Source organism: Prionailurus bengalensis, chromosome B4 (genome assembly GCF_016509475.1).
Source record: "Prionailurus bengalensis isolate Pbe53 chromosome B4, Fcat_Pben_1.1_paternal_pri, whole genome shotgun sequence".
NCBI lineage: Eukaryota > Metazoa > Chordata > Mammalia > Carnivora > Felidae > Prionailurus > Prionailurus bengalensis.
In genome coordinates this window covers 73110028-73133372 of record NC_057358.1, presented here as the reverse complement: position 1 = coordinate 73133372, position 23345 = coordinate 73110028, and the positions used below count along the sequence as shown (strand labels likewise).

Genomic DNA, 23345 nt, shown 5'->3' with positions numbered 1-23345 from the left:
TCTGTCCCTTCCTCTTGACTCTGGGTGAGCTCTGTGATTACTTTAACAATTAAAATACGGAGAACATAACACTGTATCTGTTTTCAAGCCAACGTTGTAAGAGACTGAGTTTCCACTTTTGTCTCTTGGGATGTTCCCTTTGGGGAAAAACCAGAAGCGTGCCTGCTCTAAGATCACCATACTGTGAGGAAACCCAAGCTAGTCATGTGGAGATGACGTGCACGGAGTGAGAAAAAGAGGTCCCCTACTGTTCCCAACTATCCTAGCCTAGGCACCAAGCTAATAGTGAAGAAACCATCTTGGACACAACAGGCCCAGAAGATGTAATGTGAGAAGTGAGAAACCCAGATGAAAGATGTAATTGAGGTCCCAGACATTTAGCCCCACCTAAACTGTTCCAGCTTTCAAAAGCCACCATAACAGAAGCCGAAGCACTTTCAAACAAGCGATCCCCTCTGTGCTCGGCCAGAATTCTTCCTGATCCATCATATCATGAGCACAGTTACTATTTTAAGTCTCTCTATCTTTGGAGATGGTTTGTTGAGTAGCAACAGATGACCAATCAGCACACGAATTATGATATTATTTTCTGTACTTCATATTTAAAATAACTTACACTTAAATTTCTTTAAAAAGTTTTTTTTAAGTAGAGAAACACACCAGATTTTCTAAAGAATAAGAAATAAATCAGAGGGCCAGAACTGACTGAGCCAAAAACACAGCAATCGGTTGTCTTGCCAAAATTAAATGAATTATTTAAACACTGGATTTCCTTTTTCTCTGTAGACATAGCTTCATTTTTTTTTTATTTTCTGTAGTTTCAGTTGTGTTATTAAAATACACAAGTATTGGTTCTTGCTCAAGTTTTAGAAACTCCACCGGGGAAGCAGCCAGAGCTCCAATTAACATTAATTTCTTCCACAAGTTTCTTTCAAAACTAACATTGCTAATCCTCCACCATCTATCTGGCCCAGATACTTAAGAACTATCTTAGATTCTTCACTTTCCTTTACCCTTTAAGTACAGTTGATTCCAATTATTTGCAGATTCTGTATTTGCAAATTTGCCTACTTGCTAAAATTTATTTGTAACCTCCCAAATTAATATTTGTGGCACTGTTGTGGTCATTTGTGAACATGTGCTGAGCAGCAAAAAATCTGAGTCATCCCATGAGCACATTCCCAGCTGAGGTCAAATAAGGTGACACTCTGCCTTCTTATTTCAGTTCTCATACTATAAGCAAGTGTCTTTTTTACAGTCTATTTAGTGCCATATTTTTTCTATTTTTCCTTTTTGTTGGTGATATCACTATTTAATATGGTTCACAAACATAGTGCTGAAGTGCTGTCTCATGCTCCTACCACAAGGCTGTGATGTGACTTTTAGAGAAAAATACATGTTTTAGATAAGCTTTATTCAGGTATGAGCTATAGTGCTTTTGGCCATGAGTCCAAATGCTGATGAATCAACAGTGTATATTAAATAAGAGAAACACACATAAAACAAGGTTATTTCTTTTTCTTTTTTTTTTTTTCAACGTTTATTTATTTTTGGGACAGAGAGAGACAGAGCATGAACGGGGGAGGGGCAGAGAGAGAGGGAGACACAGAATCGGAAACAGGCTCCAGGCTCTGAGCCATCAGCCCAGAGCCTGACGCGGGGCTCGAACTCCCGGACCGCGAGATCGTGACCTGGCTGAAGTCAGACGCTTAACCGACTGCGCCACCCAGGCGCCCCAAAACAAGGTTATTTCTTGATCCGTTGATGAAAATGTTGTGGTCCGAGTCTTACAGAAACTTAACCCTGTATCCCTTAGGAACAATGGTTCAGTATTTGCTCATTGACTGTTCATGGTGACTTTATAAAATATAACTTCTGTAAATAACAAGAATTGACTGTAACTTACTATCAAGGCTCAGAGGGCTATGGCAGGGTGATTGTAAAACATAGAGCTTTCTGGAGATTTGGAGCAATTAATATTTGCATATTGAAGTTACAGGAACACATCTAAACTGCACTCATGAGAAAGGGCAGCTGGCATCACATTCTTGCCCACTAGACTGTAAACATCACAAAGACAGACAACAGATCTTTTGAATTATTATTAAATAATAAATGTCTGACAATAAATATCTGATTCAATAATTTGTTTATTCATTTAAAAAATATTAATTGAGCCTCTACTATGTGTCAGACTTTATGCTAGACAATGTATACATAAAGCAGTAATAAAATAGGCAACTTTCTTGTCCTCAAAGAGCTTACATTCTGGTGGTTGAAGACAAACAATAAACAACACTGAGAAACATAATATGTCATGTAAATAAATGAAGAAACATAAAAAAGCATGAACAGAATAGGAAGTATGGGTTTGGGGAAGGTTGCTGTTTTCCATAACTTGGTCAAAAGGCCTTTCTTATAAGAAAATTTTTGAAAAAGGAACCTAAAGGAAGTGAGGGAGGTGGTCCATCTGGATGTCTGGGAGAAGTGCAAAGAGCTTGAGCCAGGACAAAACCTGGCATATTTGTGGAGCAAATGCTAAGGAGGATGGCTTTCCATAGTGCCACACTTAAAAAAAAAAGAGCCTCTCAAAATAACATGGAAAGTGTATGGCTGGTTCTGTAAAGATACTGAATATTCCTACTTATACTCTTTTGGTAAGCAAGTCAAATAGTAATATTAAATAAAGATAGTATTTATGATCAAGCAGGATTACTCATCATGTGAGATGGGTCATCCCTTCTGGGAAGGCAGAAAGGGAGAAACATGATTTGACTGATATGGAAGAAAAATAGAAATATTTTTTCTCATATTATAAGCCTGAATAATACACAAAATATAATCCCTGGAGGATATTAACTACATAAATCCTTGAATTGAGAGTAACTTGTTCTGTAAGTGTTCAAAAGATAAGCACACATTTCTACTAAATTTTAACTTGATAAATGAGCGATGTCTTGCAATACGAGTAGTAAGTACGTGAAGCTGAACATCACATGATCACAACTGAGCCAATGGTTCTTCTCTCTCTCTCTTTCTCACTGTGTGATTGTGGGTGATCATCTCCCATGCTCAGATGCTGGGTCTCAGACCAAGGTGTTTGGCAGAAATCAGTGATTTTTCAGAACATTGGAAGGTGCCCACACTGACACTAGTGTATTTTTGGTCACTTCAAAGCATGTATGGACAGCCCTTTACTTTCCCATACAAGAGTAAGATTAGGAATGCTTTGCTTCATTCTAGGTCAGGCTGCCTGCAGATTTAAACCCTTTCCTCTGCTGCCTTGTTGCCAGTTACATCAAATACAGTGTATGACAAGAGTTTATTAATACTTTACTGTAGTCAACATCCATGCGAGCATATATAATGGCCCCCATGCAGAAAAAGATTCCACTGAGCCAATAGATAGCAGTGATTCTTAGTGATAGTGAAAGTTGTCCTACACAAGAATCTTCCTCTCTCTTGTCTCTCTCACACTAGCCAAGAAGGTTTTCAAAGGTAAGTGCTTGTGAATTCATTTATTTTTCTTTATATTTTGTATTTTCTTTACTATTTTATATTATATTACAATATTATAATCATTTTTATATGAATATTTTTGGGTTGTGGACTGAATCATCTGAGTTCCCACTGTTTCTTACAGGGAAATTCACTTTGATATACAAGTGCTTTGGATTACAAGCCTGTTTCTGGAACGAATTATGCTTGCAAACCAAGGTTTCACTGTGCAAGCCAAATATATACTTTTAAACTATGACACCTGAGTTCTGAGCAAGAGGGTGCAACTGCTGTTTTTTTTCATAACTTGGTTTCTCAGGAAAGCAAAAATCAAAAAGAAATGATACAAGGAAAAATAAAGCAAATTATAAGCTAACCTTCTGTAATGTTTCAGTTTTATTAGATATACATAGCTTTAAGAAAGAAGATATTTCTAGAAGTTCCTACAGATAATATTTATGCATTGTCTTACCGTTTCTTATGTCAATTGATCAACAAATAATGTAACTAAGTAATTATAAACCTGGCCATTAGAGACTATGAGGTTATATTTCAAAGTTATTCACCTCTGTGATGAACAAATAAAATTTCATTTATTGTTACAACTTACATCATCATCAAAAATTCTACAGTTAGATACAAAATGTTAAAATCTCCATTGAAATAAAAAACAGGGAGGCCATAGTATATTTGTGTAGCTGTCATCTAATCACTGATAAAGCTGTCCACCCTTCTTTGTTTCCCTGGGTCTTTATACATCTCAAAAGAGTAACCCCCTAGAGGCCTTCACTTCTGATACATAAGGGAAGGAAAACATTAGCAGAGGGACACTGAATTTTGGGAAAGACTGCACCCAGTCATCAGTGCAGCTAGCAAGAATATTCCATTAAAGCCCATTACTTCTCTGCATATAAACTGTGGGGTAGACTCACAAACATTTAATTACAGCTTCGTAAAAATTGTGTATTCATATTAGTAAACGAAATTGAATTTCAATCCTCAAGCTAGTAAGTAGTTAACAGAATTTGGGTCTCAGTACCATAAAAATCTACCTAGCAATTCCACCCAAAGCTTTAGGGTGGAACCACATACACCAGATTGATTGCCTATCAGCCAAAGGCCAACAGAAATCCATTGGCACTCCATTGCCCTTCTAAAAACACTGTTTATGAGGGAGTGAGTCAACATGGTGGAAAAGTAGGGGGACCCGAAGTTCCCTTGTCCCTCGAACACAGCAATATTGAGGCCAGAAAACTTGGAATTCCAGGAATCCAGGCTGCACAGTGACAGAAACATCTCTAGGGGCCCACGGGGACAACTTGGCAGGCCATAGGTTTGTGACTGAATTGGGAGAGATAAAACAGATGGCATAGGCACAGAGGGGAGGGATCCCCTTCTGTGGAGAAAAAAAAGGAAGAGAGAGGCTGCAGGATGTCCACTCTCATCACTGTTATTCAGCATAGTATTGGAAGTCTTAGCCTCAGCAATCAGACAACAACAAAGGATTAAAAGGCATCCAAATTAGCCAGAAGGAAGTCAAATTTTCACTATGTCATCTATGAAGATGACATGATACTCTATGTGGAGAACCCAAAAGATTCCACCAAAAAACTACCAGAACTGATCCATAAACTCAGCAAAGTTGCAGGATATAAAGTCAATGCGCAGAAATCAATTGCATTCCTATACACCAATTTTGAAGCAACAGAAAGAGAAATCAAGAAATTGATCCCATTTACAATTGCACAAAAAAACCATAAAATATCTAGGAATAAACCTAACCAAAGAGGTAAAAGATCTGTATGCTGAAAACTATAGAAAACTTAAGAAATAAATTGAAGAAGACACAAAGAAATGGAAAAAGATTCCATGCTCCTGGATTAGAAGAACAAACATTGTTGAAATGCCGATACTACTCAAAGCAATCTACATATTCAATGCAATCTCAATCAAAATCGCACTGGCATTCTTCACAGAGCTAGAACAAGCAATCTTAAAATTTGTATGGAACCAGAAAAGACCCTGAATAGTCAAAGTAATGTTGAAAAAGAAAACCAAAGTGGGAGGCATCACAATCCTGGACTTTATTTTTTTATTATTTTTTTTTTATGAAATTTATTGACAAATTGGTTTCCATACAACACCCAGTGCTCATCCCAAAAGGTGCCCTCCTCAATACCCATCACCCACCCTCTCCTCCCTCCCACCCCCCATCAACCCTCAGTTTGTTCTCAGTTTTTAACAGTCTCTTATGTTTTGGCTCTCTCCCATTCTAACCTCTTTTTTTTTTTTTCCTTCCCCTCCCCCATGGGTTCCCGTTAAGTTTCTCAGGATCCACATAAGAGTGAAACCATATGGTATCTGTCTTTCTCTGTATGGCTTATTTCACTTAGCATTACACTCTCCAGTTCCATCCACGTTGCTACAAAAGGCCATATTTCATTTTTTCTCATTGCCACGTAATATTCCATTGTGTATATAAACCACAATTTCTTTATCCATTCATCAGTTGATGGACATTTAGGCTCTTTCCATAATTTGGCTATTGTTGAGAGTGCTGCTATGAACATTGGGGTACAAGTGGCCCTATGCATCAGTACTCCTGTATCCCTTGGATAAATTCCTAGCAGTGCTATTGCTGGGTCATAGGGTAGGTCTATTTTTAATTTTCTGAGGAACCTCCACACTGCTTTCCAGAGCGGCTGCACCAATTTGCATTCCCACCAACAGTGCAAGAGGGTTCCCGTTTCTCCACATCCTCTCCAGCATCTATAGTCTCCTGATTTGTTCATTTTGGCCACTCTGACTGGCGTGAGGTGAGTGTGGTTTTGATTTGTATTTCCCTGATAAGGAGCGACGCTGAACATCTTTTCATGTGCCTGTTGGCCATCCGGATGTCTTCTTTAGAGAAGTGTCTATTCATGTTTTCTGCCCATTTCTTCACTGGGTTATTTGTTTTTCGGGTGTGGAGTTTGGTGAGCTCTTTATAGATTTTGGATACTAGCCCTCTGTCCGATATGTCATTTGCGAATATCTTTTCCCATTCCGTTGGTTGCCTTTTAGTTTTGTTGGTTGTTTCCTTTGCTGTGCAGAAGCTTTTTATCTTCATAAGGTCCCAGTAATTCACTTTTGCTTTTAATTCCCTTGCCTTTGGGGATGTGTCGAGTAAGAGATTGTTACGGCTGAGGTCAGAGAGGTCTTTTCCTGCTTTCTCCTCTAAGGTTTTGATGGTTTCCTGTCTCACATTTAGGTCCTTTATCCATTTTGAGTTTATTTTTGTGAATGGTGTGAGAAAGTGGTCTAGTTTCAACCTTCTGCATGTTGCTGTCCAGTTCTCCCAGCACCATTTGTTAAAGAGGCTGTCTTTTTTCCATTGGATGTTCTTTCCTGCTTTGTCAAAGATGAGTTGGCCATACGTTTGTGGGTCTAGTTCTGGGGTTTCTATTCTATTCCATTGGTCTATGTGTCTGTTTTTGTGCCAACAATCCTGGACTTTAGCCTCTACTACAAAGCTGTAATCATCAAGATAGAATGGTATTGGCACAAAACAGACACATAGATCAATGGAATAGAATAGAGAACCCAGAATTTGACCCACAAATGTATGGTCAACTAATCTTTGACAAAGCAGGAACGAGTATCCAATGGAAAAAAGACAGTCTCTTTAGCCAATGGTGCTGGAAAAACTGGACAGCCACATGCAGAAAAATGAACCTGGACCACTTTCTTACACCATACACAAAAATAAACTCAAAATGGATGAAAGACCTAACTGTAAGATAGGAAGCATCAAAATCCTAGAGGAGAAAGCAGGTAAAAACCTCTTTGACCTTGGCTGCAGCACCTTTTTACTCAACAACTTCCCTTACTCTCTGGAGGCAAGGGAAACAAAAGCAAAATAAACTATTGGGACCTCATCAAAATGAAAAGCTTCTGCACAGGGAAGAAAACAATCAGCAAAACTAATAGGTAACTGACAGAATGGGAGAAGATATTTGCAAATGACATATCAAATAAAGGGTTAGTATCCAAAATCTATAAAGAACTTATCAAACTCAACACCCAAAAAACGGAGAATCCGGTGAAGAAATGGGCAGAAGACATGAATAGACACTTTTCCAAAGAATACATCCAGATGACTAATAGACACATGAAAAGATGCTCAACATCACTCATCATCAGGGAAATACATATCAAAACCACACTGAGATACCACCTCACGCCGGTCAGAGTGGCTAAAATGAACAAATCAGGAGACTGTAGATGCTGGCGAGAATGTGGAGAAACGGGAACCCTCTTGCACTGCTGGTGGGAATGCAAACTGATGCAGCCGCTCTGGAAAACAGTGTGGAGGTTCCTCAAAAAATTAAAAATAGAACTACCCTAGGACCCAGCAATTGCACTACTAGGTATCTATCCAAGGGTTACAGGCATGCTGTTTCGAAGGGACACATGCATCGCAATGTTTATAGCAGTGCTATCGACAATAGCCAAAGTATGGAAAGAGCCCAAATGTCCATTGATGGATGAATGGAGAAAGAAGATTTGGTATATATATATATATATATATATATATACACACACACAATGGAGTACATGGCAATCAGTAAGAATGAAATCTTGCCACTTGCAACTACATGGATGGACCTGGAGTGTATTATGCTAAGTGAAATAAGTCAGTTAGAGAAAGATATCATATGTTTTCACTTATATGTGGAACTTGAGAAACTTAATGGAAGACCATGGGGGAAAGGTAGGGGGAAAAATAGTTTCTAACAGAGGGTGGCAAGCCATAAGAGACTCTTAAATATAGAGAACAAACTGAGGGTTGATGGGGGGGTAGGGGAGAGGGGAAAATGGATGACGGGCATTGAGGAGGGCACTTGTTGGGATGAGCACTGGGTGTTGTATGTAAGCGATGAATCATGGGAAGCCAAGAGCACACTGTATACACTGTATGTTAGCTAACTTGACAATAAATTATATTTTAAAAATAATAAATAAAATAAAAGCACTGTTTATGAGGTGCTTGGGTGAATCAGTCGGTTGAGTGTCCGACTCTTGATCTCACCTCAGATCATCTCAGAATTGGGAGTTCAAGCCCCATATTGGGCTCCATGCTGGATGTGGAGCCTACTTAAAAAAAATTTTTTTAAACAACAACAACAAACCCCCCCAAAACACTGTTTACTTGAAAGACATTTAAGAGACCTCAATAGCGACATGTGCCATTTTGTGAAAATAATAATGAGCTAATACGGACACAAATTCTGATCCCAAATGCAAATTTTACAGAAAAGGGAGTAAGGCCATTTGTATTTTGTTCTGGCTTCTCCCTCTCTAGCTCTTCCAGGATTCTCTCACACTATGTTTGCCTTCAGGGTTCATGGCAGCAGCATCTCTGTGGTCTGCCCTGTGCACATGAGTAAAAGTCAGTTTGCCATTTGCTAAATTATTTATGAGCTCAGCTGCTGTTTGGATTTTTTATTGCATAATTTTCTTAAGTAAATATTTTATAAGCAGCCAGAGGCTACTGGTATTTGACATATTTCAGAAAATTAAAGAATAAAATTTAAATTTTGTAAAAAGACAAAAGGATCACCATGTCTTTGTTGATAGACCACTCACACTACACACACAGTGGATGGATTTAGGCATTTTGTTAATAGACTGATTATCAAACCATGCTTTTGAATGTAAATTCTCCTTTAATAGAGAAATAAAAAAAATGCAGCACTTCATTTTCTTCTTTGATATTTAGTACAAAGTTTGATTTTGATGTTCTTGGTGCTTTCAGAATTAGATGTGGGTTCTGGGTGCTACTGTGCATCTCAAATTTGCTAGTTTGCATTGCTTTAAAACCACTGCTCTAGTAGCAAATTTTATCAATAATAAATTGCCTACTATTTTCCAACTCTCCTGTATTTTGCCTAAAACTGAAAGTTTGGCTTCTTTTTAAAATACGAATCTAGTGTTGCAGTGCCTAGGTGGCTCAGTTGTTTAAGCATCTGACTTCAGCTCCGGGTCAAGATCTCATGGTTTGTGGGTTTGAGCCCCGCATCAGGCCCTGTGCTGACAGCTCAGAGCCTAGAGCCTGCTTTGGATTCTGTCTCCCTCTCCCTCTGCCCCTCCCCTGCTCACACTCTGTCTCTGTCTCTCTCAAAAATAAATAAGCATTAAAAAATTGTTTTTAAATATGAATCTAGTGCTTGCCAGCTATAGGATGAAATAAAAAAGATGAAAACCCAGAAGTTAAGTGCCTTTAGAAGCTGACTGAATAAGGACAAGAGAGAAGCCAAATAAAACCCTGAGATCTCAAGCTGATCTGTCTGGGAGAATGCTGATGCAGCAGCAGAAATAGAAACATCAGGAGAGGATTTCACTTGTGGGACAGATGATTAGTTTATTATCAGGAATGTTCAAGATGATATAAGTTGCTAACAGAATATTCAGGTTGTGTCTAACAAGTACCTGGTAATGTGGGGCCACAGCTTTGAATTGTGGACAAAATAAAGGAATGAATGAAATAATCAAATCCAGCAAATATTCACATTATCAGCAAATCATGTTGCCATTAGTACTGCTTTCTTTTACTTCTATTGCCCTGGATTGCATAGCATAGCATAGCATCTTTCATGATGTGAAATATGTTTAGTTTGTGTGAAACTTTAAGGAAAATAGCTAGTGTTTCACCTTTAAGCTGATTGTTAACCAAAAGGCTATTTCTTCATGTAGATTTTAGTCAGTGTTTTCACCAAAAGTGTTATGTTTGTGTTTATACAAAATGTGGATGCATAATGCTTTATATTTACATGATCTTTTCAACCAAAGAACAAAAATATGCTGTGTTTATTATTTCCCTGAGTACATTACACATTGAGAATTGAGCTGCAGGACTGCAGATCATTATAGAAATTTATCTTGTGCAGTTTTCCTTGCAAATTGCCTTTCTTCTCCAGGATGTGCCTGCTTCCTAGGCTCTCTTATCTTCACACCCCTAGCCTTAGCCTATTACTAGGCCCCAATTCAACAGGCTAGAGACAAAGGTCAGTGTTCTTAGTTGCAAACAACAGAGTGCCTTCTGATTAGTTTAAGCCAAAAATTATTTTTATTAGAGGCTAAGTAGAAGGGTTGGAGAAATAGACTTGAGACTATACCTTCAGGAACAGTGCCCATGACCATCCCAAAGAATGGGTCCAATGAAAACCCGTCACTAAGAGCCAGAGACTCACCTTCACTTAAACAACTACTGTTGCTGCTTTGGTAACAAAACTCACCCCTGCAATTGCTGCCGCTACCACACCAACAAAACAGAAGTGCCACACAGTCAGTATACACTCCCTATTATTGCTCATTTCCAAGCTGAAGTCTCCCTCACGGTCATCTATTTGGTGAAGAGTAGATCATCCCAGGTGCATGGGCAGCTGTGACTTATGTTCTGACTTCTGGTTCCTCTACCCTGAGTCTCCTTTGTTGCTCATGTGACTGAGGATTCAGGATCCCAGTGATGACCATTGAACTTCCCTGATAATCTCCTGCTGAGTCACAGCCTCCCCTGCTTCTGGGGCCCAAGTGTCCAGGACTGGCTCCTGCTTTTGGACAGCTGTTCTGACGGTTTTTGCTCACTTACTTCCCTAGAGATTGGAATGCTGGCCTTTAGATTAGCCTAGTGCTTGGAGTTCCACTAACCTGCCTTGCTCTGGCCAGTCTTTTTCATAAAGACCTCTGAACCCCAAGGCACATAGTAAGTGTACAATAAATGTTGGATAAAGAAAACATTCTACCAATGAAAAGACCTCCTAGATGACAGCTGCATATCTTTCCAAATCCTTTCTACTGGGAATCCTGATACTTCTCATCTAGAACCACCAATCTGCTGTGTTACTTGGATAGGACACCTCCCCACCTGCTACCTTCCAGTGGTCCCAATTCCTGTCCCCTCAACCAGTAGATATCTGGCTGTTCCAGCACCATGTGATATGACTTTGCACAAATCTTTAATCATCACAGACCTTGTGTTTCCTCCCTATAGGGCAAGAGTTGTCTAGATTATATGCACAGTTCTTTGAAATAATTTTTTAACTGTACACAGTATCTATATGGGATATTACTATTAAATATTACATATTTCTTTTCCTTTCCCCTCTCATACAGTGAAGATCTATGGTATTCAATACTATCATATTTTTTAAAACAGGTACACAGATATTCTTGAACTTACAGTAGGGGTGATGTCCTGATAAACCCATTGTAAGTTGAAAATATCGTAAATTGAAAATGCATTTAATACACCTCACTTACCAAACATCATTGCTAGCCAAGCTTCCCTTAAACATACTCAGAAAACTTAGACTATAGTTTGATAAAAATCACCTGATATAAAGCCTATTGTATAATAAAGTGTTGAATATCTCATGTAACTTATTGAATATTGCGCTGAAAATGAAAAACAGAATGGATGTATGGGTACAGCATGGTTGTAAGTGTATTGGCTGTCTATCCTTGTGATTGTGTGGTTGACTGAGAGCTGTGGCTCACTACTGCTGTCCAGCAACAAGACTGAGTATCATTCTGCATATGGCTAGCCTGGGAAAAGATCAAAATCCAAAATGTGAAGTATGGTTTCTACTGAATGCATATCACTTTTGCACCATCGTAAAGTTGAAAAATTGTTAAGTTGAACCACTGTAAATGGGGGGTTATCTGTATTGAATTTTCTCAAACAAAGGGGTGACACCAGCTACAAAGAACCTTGTAGTTGTAGCTTGACCATCTTAGGACAAGTCCTAACTTCTCTACTCACTAGCTGTGTGTCACTGAGCAAGTTAGTTAAAATTTCTGAGTTATCTCTTAACTCCTGTGAAATAAGGATATTAAGCCTGTGATATTGTGATTTTTAATAAATATATTTTTGGGGTTTTGTCCACAGTTCCAGGCTCACAGCTTCCAAAACCCTTGCATTTTCCTGAGCATTAAGAACAATGGGAGCATCTTTCATCATATTTGGTCTTTTGTCCTCAGTTCCTGAAATTGTTTCAGATCCCTAAAGGTGAAATGGGTGTCTTGCTGTTCATAACTAGCCCCTTTTTGGGGCGCCTGGGGGGGTGCTCAGTCAGTTAAGCATTCGACTTTGGCTCAGGTCATGATCTCACGGTTCATGAGTTCAAGCCCTGCATCAGGGTCTGTGCTGACAGCTCAGAGCCCTGCTTCGGATTCTGTGTCTCTCCCTCTCTCTGCCCCTCCCCCACTCATGGTCTGTCTCTGTCTCTCAAAAAGAAATAAAACATTAAAAAAAAAAAAAAAACAAGCCCCTTTCAACTACAAGAGTTTATATTAATGAGGTAACTTCTGGAAAAATCCCTAAAGATGGAGTGGTGGTACTGGCTGCCAAGGGAACAAACTATGATAGAAAGGTTGGAACTTTCAGTTTCACCCCCTAATTTCTGGGAAGAGGAGAAGGACTAGAGTTTGAATCACTTGCCAATGGCAAATGATTTAATCAATCATGCCTTTGTAATGGAGTCTCCATAAAAATCCCAAGGAATTCAAGACCTTCAGGCTGGTGATCCAGAATGCTACCACAAGCTACTATGCTGGGTCCCAGAGTCCACAGGGATACAACTCCTTTGTTTGGGACTTTGCCCCATGTATCTCTTCATCTGGCTGTTGATTTATGCCCTTTAATATCCTTTGTAATAAACTGGTAATCTAGTGAGTAAACCGGTTTCCTGAGTTTTGTGAGCTGTTCTAGCAAATTAATTGAACCCAAGAAAGGAGGTGTGGGAACCTCTGATTTATAGCCAGTTAGTAAGAAGCACAAGTAACAACCTGGACTTGCACCTGGCATCTGAAGTGGAGGGCAGTCTTGTGGGACTGAGCCCTTAACCTGTGGAAGTTGATGCTATCTCTGGATAGTGTCAGAACTGACTTGAATTGTAGGATACCCATCTTGTGTTCGAGAATTTCTTGGGGATGTGTGATGGGAAACCTCACCGCCATGGAATTTGGAGCAGAATTGTACACCTATCAAGCATTTACTGTGAGCCTCAAATAAGACCATTTATGCTCAAACAAGACCAAAATGCTCTATAAATATAAAAAGCATAAAACAAATATAAGATGATATTATTAATGTTGATGTCAAGAGTTTATAGTCATCCATATTTGTAAAACTGCCTCCAAAATAGGAAATGAGATAGGCATTGAATTGCAGAATAAAGTCTCTCCTTTTAAGTTCACACCCATAATTTCTATAAAGGAACCTGAAACATCTACCTTGTAAACCTCCTCATGGAAGCTTAGGAAATAGTCACAAAAGAGCAAGTGGGTCCATACAAGTCATGCAATGATTGCTATGTACCTATAGACATTTGTCACGAGATGGAAGCAGAATATTTAAGTTGGTAGCACAATTTTCATTGAATTCTCTTAATTAGCTCACACCAGGGGAGTGAACATAATCCACTCTCCCCATTTCCAGAGACTTCCAATGTGTCAGGAGTCTATCTATTTTGATTACATGAATTGCTTTACAAATAAGCACAGTGTGAAGCATCAGTGCTTTATAAAAACTGCATTAATGCACCAACTTGTTCAGAAACCAAGACGAGAATAAGAGCAGAGCCTAGAGAGAATTTAATGGGCCCAGCTTGAACTTTTTTCCAGCCAACACCATTGAACACCTGTTAACAATCATGAAGAAGTTACAGAGAATATTGAGTGTCTAAGCACACTGCACTAAATTCCATACTCCAGCAGTGTTGATTTATTTTCTCCTGAGGTTCCCATGACTAAACTTTCTTATCAAAGGTTTATCCTTAAAAAAAAACAAAACAAAACATATCTCTCCCTACCAGACTTTCAGAGACATGTAGGATAGACTAAAACTGAAAGGTAACAAGTTCAGTAAATTGGACTATGTTATGAATTGAGGAATTACATAATAATAAAAATCTTTTGCTTGGAAAGAGACACTATACAAGTTTTAAAAAATGACAAATTTTTTTAGGGAGAAAATCATTGAGAGAAAATCAATGCAACATACATCACAGAAAAAAAAGTAATGGTCTTAATATGTAAAGAACTTCTTTTTTTAATGTTTATTTATTTTGAGAGAGTGTGTGTGTGCATTCACAAGAGCAGGGGAGGGGCAGAAAGAGAGAGTGAGAGAGAGAGGAGAGGGAGAATCCCAAGCAGGCTCTGTGCTGATAGCTCGACCTCACAAACAGTGAGATCATGACCTGAGCAGAAGTCAAGAGTAGGATGCTTAACCTACTGAGCCACCCAGGTTCCCCCCCATGTAAAGAACTTCTAAAAATTGGTATCAAAATCTCCACTAACCCTAGAGAAAAATAGGCTAGAGCCTAAAAAAAAAAAAAAAAAAAAAAGAAAGAAAGAAAGAAAGAAAATACAAATGGTTCTCAACCATATTAAAAATGCAAATAAAAACTTCAATGAGATATTGTTTCTTAAATATCCAAAAGTATATCTAAAGTAGTTGTTGGAGGGGCGCCTGAGTGGCGCAGTCGGTTAAGCGTCTGACTTCAGCCAGGTCACGATCTCCCGGTCCGGGAGTTCGAGCCCCACCTCAGGCTCTGGGCTGATGGCTCAGAGCCTGGAGCCTGTTTCCGATTCTGTGTCTCCCTCTCTCTCTGCCCCTCCCCCGTTCATGCTGTGTCTCTCTCTGTCTGAAAAATAAATAAAAACGTTGAAAAAAAAATTAAAAAAAAAATAAAGCAGTTGTTGGAAAAGCCTAAGGAAATAACACTTGTATATGGCAATATTTAGCAAAATTATATATTATATATGAGCTTATCCTTTATCCAAGAATTCCATATCTAGGCATCTGTCCCAAAGACAATACTAGCAGAATTATGAACAGATAGATATATGTATAAGGGATTCATTACACAGTTATTTGAAATAGAAAATACTTAAAGCAAACCTACTGTGTATCAAGAGAGGAATAACTGAATGAACTATAGTCCAGTGATTTTCAAACTGATTTCCAGTGTATCAGAATCACCTGGAGATCTTTTTAACAGATTGCTGGGCCCCAACTCCAGAGTTTCTGATTCAGTACATGTGCAGTGGAGCCTGAAAATTTGCATTTTTACCACATTTCCAGGTGATGGTTGGTGATGCTACTGGTCCAGGAGCCACACTTTGAGAACCATGGCTTAGTATGTCCACACAATGCAAAACTTTGCAGTTGTAAAAAGGAAGAGTATCATTACATGTTACTTTGGAGTCATCTTTGGGTCATAATTTTAGTGAAAATAAGCAAAATAGAAAAAAAGTTTGCTAATATTAAAAAGATCATAAAATTTTTTCAAGTGGTTATATCTGTGGGAGAGAAAATGTAGTGGAGTTAGACTTCTTGGTATAGATCTTGTTTTATAAACTTGACTTTGGAAGAATGTAAATATTTTAGTTAATTATAAAGCAAAATAAGTTTTCAGTAAAACTTCTAAAAATAAAAAAAATGATATGATACAAATGGACCTAAATGTGTTTTTAGTTGGTGGCAGAGCTACACAAAGAAATAATTCCAAATGACTTTACAACGCAGTTATTTGAACGTACAGTTCTAGTTGAATAAGCCTTACAAAAAGATGTGTCAAAAATGAAATAAAATTTCAAACTCTTTTCACTAATCATACTGTTGGCAATAGTGTAGGTATTGTTATTCAAAGACTGCTATATGTAACAAAAAAAATTAGTAATTATAGGATATTTTAAGATATACCATTCTCAGTGTCATTGATAAACAGGATCCTTGGCATGACAGAAAGGAGACACAATATAACATAGAAGAGTTCATATACAAATATTATGATCTTGAATTTTTATTTGAAGTATCAGTATGAACTCATAGCTCATTTTATCTTTTAAGAAACAACACAAAATAGGGGCATCTGGATGGTTCAGTCAGTTAAGCGTCCCACTTCAGCTCAGGTCATTATCTCACAGTACGTGGGTTTGAGCCCCTCATCGGGCTCTGCACTGACAGCTCAGAGCCTGAAGCCTGCCTCGGATTCTGTGTCTCCCTCTCTCTCTGCCCCTCTCCCGCTCATGCTCTGTCACTCTCCCTCTCAAAAATAAACATTAGAAAAATTAAAACAACAACAACAACACAAAATAAAATATTTATTAGCTCTGTTTTCTAAAAAGGCAACTGCCATTTCCCACTAAAAGGAAACAGGGCTACTTGGAAAAAACGACTGATTCAAGGTCAGAGTTAGATAATAAATGAGATCTCCAGGAAACCCTAAAGCACAACTGGGATCACATCACGAGGACTCAAGCCAACTAGAGACTCTCACTATTCAAAGAGATGATATCTTGAGGCTCAAAGAAAATAACTGTAATGGATTGAAGGACATCAGTTATGCTTAAATCCATGAATTCATAATAATACTCAAAAAGAAATAAAGAAAAAAAAGGAAAGAAAAAGAAGGCTGAATTGATCACCATTAACACATGCCAGTATACCAATTTATTACATGCTTCCTCTGTTATCTGAAAGTAGAGCATTCCTATGAAGCTTTTTGTAAGCTGAAATGGCATAAAGTCAACAATTACCATTAATTTATATGGAAAAATTTTGAGCATTCCCAGACTCAAAAAATAACTTCTCTTAGGCTTTCTTACACTTTAGGACACATCTTGCTAACTGAGGCACAAAATAAATAGAGATAAACATAGAGCATAGATGTCCAGACACAGTTCAAAGCTATGGCAGCTTGATGCTGAGATGCTAAGTGTAGTTCTTGAAGAAGGAGCTTGGGGGCGCCACTCTCGCTGCTGTGGAGCACACTGCTGCTGCTAATGGCTGGCTGCAAAGCAAATGCCTTTCTTTCTAAAAGAGAAGATCCTTATGGATTTCTCGAAGTTAGCAAAAAACAGGTACTAATGTAAATCGTTGGTAAAAGCAAAGTGGTGTAATGTGAACGTTCAAAAGGCAGTTTAAAAACTGTTAAATAAATGAGAAGGATTCCAACACTCATTCTGCCTTACACACACAAACTGTACTACTGGGTTACCAATGAAGGGAGAGCCTTATTTATAGAAGTGTTCTACAATGAATTATAATGAGAACATCAGCATTTGAACCTGTAATGAAATGATAGATTTGGTAGTAATCATCAACAGCTGACAACATCACCAACGTAGAGATCACCAAATATTACGTAACTTCTAATGAAATAACATACCACTTTATGAAGCAGTCTGGCTAAAAACTGAACCTCGGTCTGATTAAGACTCTGGATCAAGCAACCAATTTACAGGACATTGAAAGACAAAGAAACACTATAGAAATACAACAGTAAAATCCGCACTAGGGAATTATCAGAGAAACAAATTTGGTTCTTCAACAAATTGCACAACAAAAAAGAAAAAAGATGGAGGTGGAATCTATACATTAAAAGAGATAGTTTCTGGGGCGCCTGGGTGGCGCAGTCGGTTAAGCGTCCGACTTCAGCCAGGTCACGATCTCGCGGTCCGGGAGTTCGAGCCCCGCGTCAGGCTCTGGGCTGATGGCTCAGAGCCTGGAGCCTGTTTCCAATTCTGTGTCTCCCTCTCTCTCTGCCCCTCCCCCATTCATGCTCTGTCTCTCTCTGTCCCAAAAATAAATAAACGTTAAAAAAAAAAAAATTTAAAAGAGATAGTTTCTTAAGACATACCTACTAATTACAATAAGGGACTTTATTTGAATCCTAATTCAAACAATCTTTTTTTTGTTTGTTTGTTTTTGGTTTGTTTTTGTTTTTTTTTAAACTTTGACATCATTTTATTTTATTTATTTATTTTTTTTATGAAATTTATTGACAAATTGGTTTCCATAAAAAATATGGAACGCTTCACGAATTTGCGTGTCATCCTTGCGCAGGGGCCATGCTAATCTTCTCTGTATCGTTCCAATTTTAGTATATGTGCTGCTGAAGCGAGCACCAAACAATCTTTAAAAAAAAAGAGAGATACCTAAAAATTTGATCGCTGATGGGCAATTTGATATTAAAGAATTACTATTAATTTTTATATAGTATTATGGTGATGTTAAATAATTCTTTGGAGGGGGGCTGAAATATTTATAAAGGAAGTAATATCATGTCTGGAATTTGTTTCAAATAATATGGGCAGGAAAAGTGAGAAGGGTAGTGTGCTGGCAAATGCTAGCTTGGGGATGGGTTTCCGGGAGGCCTGATTTGTAGCATTTGCCCCATCTCTGATAGCCCTGGTGTAAGTACTCACCCTCTGACTGATTTCAAGCTACCAAGGTGTGAGACAGAACTTGGTAGTGTGAAAAGATGCTCACAATCCACTCTTGAGGAGATATGAGCTGATTCCAGCCTTGCACTGGAAACGGATACAGGCTAAAGAAGGCTGGCCAAGAGTTGGTAAGTTGCTCATCTCAGTGGCTGGCGGGGGGGGGTGGGGGGGGGTGGGGGGGGTGGGGTGGGTAACAAGCAACTTCATCACCTTATCCTATAGGTTCGAAATTCTCCATAACAAAACATTTTAAAATGAAATTATTCGCTTTCCTTTCCTCAGAAAATATGCAAAATAGTTAGACCATTAGATACCCAAGGTAATAAGAAAATTCAGTAAGAGTTTTTTTCTGTTGTTAAGTGCTGCTTTGGACATAAATTGGTTTTTGGTCATCATCTGAATTAAGAGTCTTGCTTTTTCCTAAATCACAGGGATGATTTAGGAAGTTATTTAAAATAATATTTTAGAAATGTGTGTGTGTGTGTGTGTGTGTGTGTGTGTGTGTGCGCGTGCGCGCATGCACGCATGTGTGTCTCCAATCATCTAAGGGGCTTTGAAGTCCTTCCCTTATATTCCTGATTTAGGCAATGAGGATTAGAGACTACCTTCACAGGCATTTCAAGGTAAACTATGCAGAAAATATATACAAAGTTTCCCAGCTAAAAACAACTTGGAATATCTCTTTATGCTATTTTCCCAAGTAAAATAATCAAGAAAAACTTATAAAGGTAGAGGCCCCTATTATATTTGGGACGCAGTAAATGACACAGCTTTATTGGACAGTAAATTGTTACTTTTTTCCACAAATTCCAAGAACACTTCTCAAAAAACTCTATGATGTTTTATATTAAATTTAATGGCATGAAATCTAGACTTTTAATCACAAATATAACAATGACATTTATTTAACATTTACCAGGTGCCAGGAAATTGTTCTAGGCATTTTACACAAGCTAACTAACTTAATCTTTTCAACAGCACTATGAAGCAGGTTCTATTATGATCTTCATTGTATAGATTAGGAAACAGAGAGAGAGAGAGAGATTAAGGTTATATTACTAGTAAAGGGTAGAGACAGGATGTGAACCTAGGTAGCTAAGTAGCTTGAGTCCCAGAGTTAAGCTGGATACCCAGTGCTCATCAAGGAGAGAGATTAGTCATAATATTTACATCAGCACTTGCTCAGTGGCCAGTTGTGGTAGCGTGAAAAGTGCTGTCTTGAAATGACTGTGTCATTCTGAGCAAGTTACTAAATTACTTTGAGTTTCAATTTCTCATATATAAATTTTTTAAATGTTTATTTATTTTTGAGAGAGAGAGACAGACAGAGCACGAGCAGGAGAGGGGCAGAGAGAGAGGAAGATACAGGATCCAAAGCAGGCTCCAGGCTCTGAGCTGTCATCACAGAGTCCAATGCGGGGCTTAAACTCACGAACCATGAGATCATGACCTGAGCTGAAGTTGGACGCATAACCGACTGAGCCACCCAGGCACCCCTCAATTTCTCATTTATAAAATGCAGATCTCTTAAGGTTTTTTTCCAGGCTCCAGATTATAATGTAATCAATGGCAATTTTTATGAGTGATGTTGATCTTTAGCACACATTTAATCTATTTCCAAGATTCAAGCATATTTCCTCAATTTTGTCTATAATGAAATATGTCTAAAGTTATAGAACCACATACGTCAGAGGGCTCTTCTGCAATCTAGACCCTGCATTTATTGGGCTTCATTTTGCTAAAAATTTCCTGCAAAATGTTCAGTCCTCAATTTCAATTCAGTATCTCTGATACTTAATTTTTTTTTAATTGTTACCTAAACAAATAAGAAAGCACTGTCCTTTGAAAAGTTAAATCCTGGGGCGCCTGGGTGGCTCAGTCGGTTGAGCGTCCGACTTCAGCTCAGGTCATGATCTCGTGGTCCGTGAGTTCGAGCCCCGCGTCAGGCTCTGGGCTGATGGCTCAGAGCCTGGAGCCTGCTTCCGATTCTGTGTCTCCCTCTCTCTCTGTCCCTCCCCCATTCATGCTCTGTCTCTCTCTGTCTCTAAAATAAAAAAAAAAATAAATAAAAAGAAAAGTTAAATCCTGCTTTACCAATTAACTTATATAGTCTTTATTTACAAATTATAATGCTATTGTTATTCAGTTAACATTTTAATGGCTAATTCCTAATTTTTCCTATTTTACAAAGTATATAGGCATCTACATATACTTTGGACCCTTTTGGTTGAGAGGATTAGGAGGCACAGAAACTGTCATCATGAATTTATTTCAAATTTCCTGCCTGCCATTATCTAATTGCTTCATAGGCAGATACTCTTAATAAACCATGCGTATCAGAATACTTTATACCACATTATTTACATTAAATTTTACAACCTAAAGGGCAGCTTTTTATTTTCTACTGCAGTTTTTAATTTCTCAGGGTCTCTATTTCCATTGTCCTTTTTTTCTTTACATTCAAAATTCTCCTGAAAAAGGACCTAATGCAACATTTTATATTGCTATTCCATCACCTAGTCTATTACTCAAGATATTAAACGTGGAGAGAGCAATCCCACTCAAACCTCACTTGGAGCTTCACATATTATTACCATGACCTTGTTATCAACAGACCCTCAGCCAGTTTTCATTGACTCATTCCATTTGTGATTGCTCATGTTTAAGTCTAATCTGAGTTATTTAAAATTGCATGAGGAATTGGCAAATGATTTGATAATGTTCAAATATAACTGCTGTCCCATAAGGGAATGATTTCATAATTCTATCAAAACTGCAATTGGTTTTGTCAGAAGTAATTTGTTTTATAGAATCCATTGCTTACTCCAAATTACAATTCCCTCAGCCTTTAGATATTTGCATTTCCTTTTTAATGTTTCTAACATTATGTGATGGTGCTGGGCTTAGATGAAAAAGATTTACTGCTGTCCTTCATATTTAAATATGATGGTACACCATGTATTGAAGGTGTGTAGGTTCTGAGTGTTACACAGAAAGATATTTATCAACTATTCTCTTTGTGTGTTTGATTTTGCTCTGAAGGCTGCATGGAATTTGTGCGGGACTTCAGCCACCCAAATCTCCAGTTAGAGTATTTCAACCTCACCTGCCTGCTATTGTCAATGCCTTGTAATAATCTACCAAGATCCATTACCCACAGTGGTCTTTTTCCTGGACCACTTTCTTTCAGTTGTTAACATTTCTGGGGTATCTTGTCATCATTACTGCTGTTCTTACCGTTTCATTGTCATTACAATCACCATCATTAGGTAACATATCCTGAACTTCTATATATGCTAGAGTGGCACATATTACATAGAAGTCTCATTTTCTGCTCTTGAAAGAAGATGAAATGGCTATATAGATTTTTCTGATCACTAACCTTGTTTTACTGACAACTACCATTCATTATTATGTGCCAGATACCATGTTAAGCAATTTATAAGCGTTATTTTATTTAATCCTAAAGATAGGAACTTTTAGCTGCAGTTAAGAGATGATAAATTGAAATTTAGTGAGGGCAGGTAATTGGCTCAAAATCATACAGAAATGTATTGATGGAGCCCCACTTTAACTCTCGTGGGTGGTGGATAGATAGAGATAGAGGGACTTCTGACTACAAGAAGACAGAAGAGGGAGCTGAGGGGCATCTGGGTGGCTCAGTTGATTAAGCTTCCGACTCTTGGCTTCCGCTCAGGTTGTGGTCTCACAGTTTGTGAATTCAAGCCCCACATCCGGCTCTGTGCTGACAACACAGAGCCTGCTTGGGATTCTCTCTCCCCCTCTCTCTCTGCCCTTCTGGTGTTTCTGTGCACTCTCTCTCTCTCAAAATAAATAAACAAACTTAAAAAACAAAACAAAACAAAATAAGGGAGCTGAAACCCATGTCACATTTATAGAATGTAAAGTATGAGCGGATTGGAGGCTCAGGGAAGAGAAAGTCTTCCAAGTGGATGGACGGAAAGAGAACAGGAGGTATATAGAAAAGAGGAACCTTGTTATAGAGGTCTTTACTTCATTAATATGAAATATCCTCCTTGGTTTAATTTCATGCTTTTCACCTTGAATTCTAATGCATCTTATTTTAATGCAATAATTATATTGAATGAGTTGAGCTTAATAGGATAGTTATAAAGCAAATTCACTCTTTCCCACCACTCCACACTAAACTTGCTCCATCAGACAATTCATCCCCTGACTTCGGATGAAATCTTGGACAGGTCCCATGGTTCTTTGGATCACTCTTAGATAATATACGAATTATCTTTTTGTTTTGACCTGTAGAGGACTAATCCAGTGCAATAATGAGAACTCCAAACTCCATTTTACCCAGTCTCTCCTTTACACAAGTTTGATTCTGCTCCAGTGTGGAAGTCTGCAACAGAGCAGAGGGATACGGTCAACCTCTCTCTCCTTTGCTCACCTCTTTCCACCAGGTCTGGACCTGGAGGAAAGGGACAAGGTATTATCTGCTTCTATTGTGATCTGGATGTCCCCAGCGCACTGGAATTTTGTGGGTTTCTCAGCGATTCCCCCCAGTGAAACATCCCACTGTTGATCTGCTGACACCAGCT

At 38.3% G+C, this 23345-nt stretch overlaps 1 non-coding gene across 1 annotated transcript; it reads right to left on the bottom strand.

Annotated features, from left to right (window-relative positions):
* Positions 1 to 18346: 18346 nt before the first annotated feature.
* On the bottom strand, positions 18347 to 18453 carry LOC122474090. The gene has a single exon (XR_006294783.1). It is a non-coding gene; the product is annotated as a U6 spliceosomal RNA (small nuclear RNA).
* Positions 18454 to 23345: the final 4892 nt, after the last annotated feature.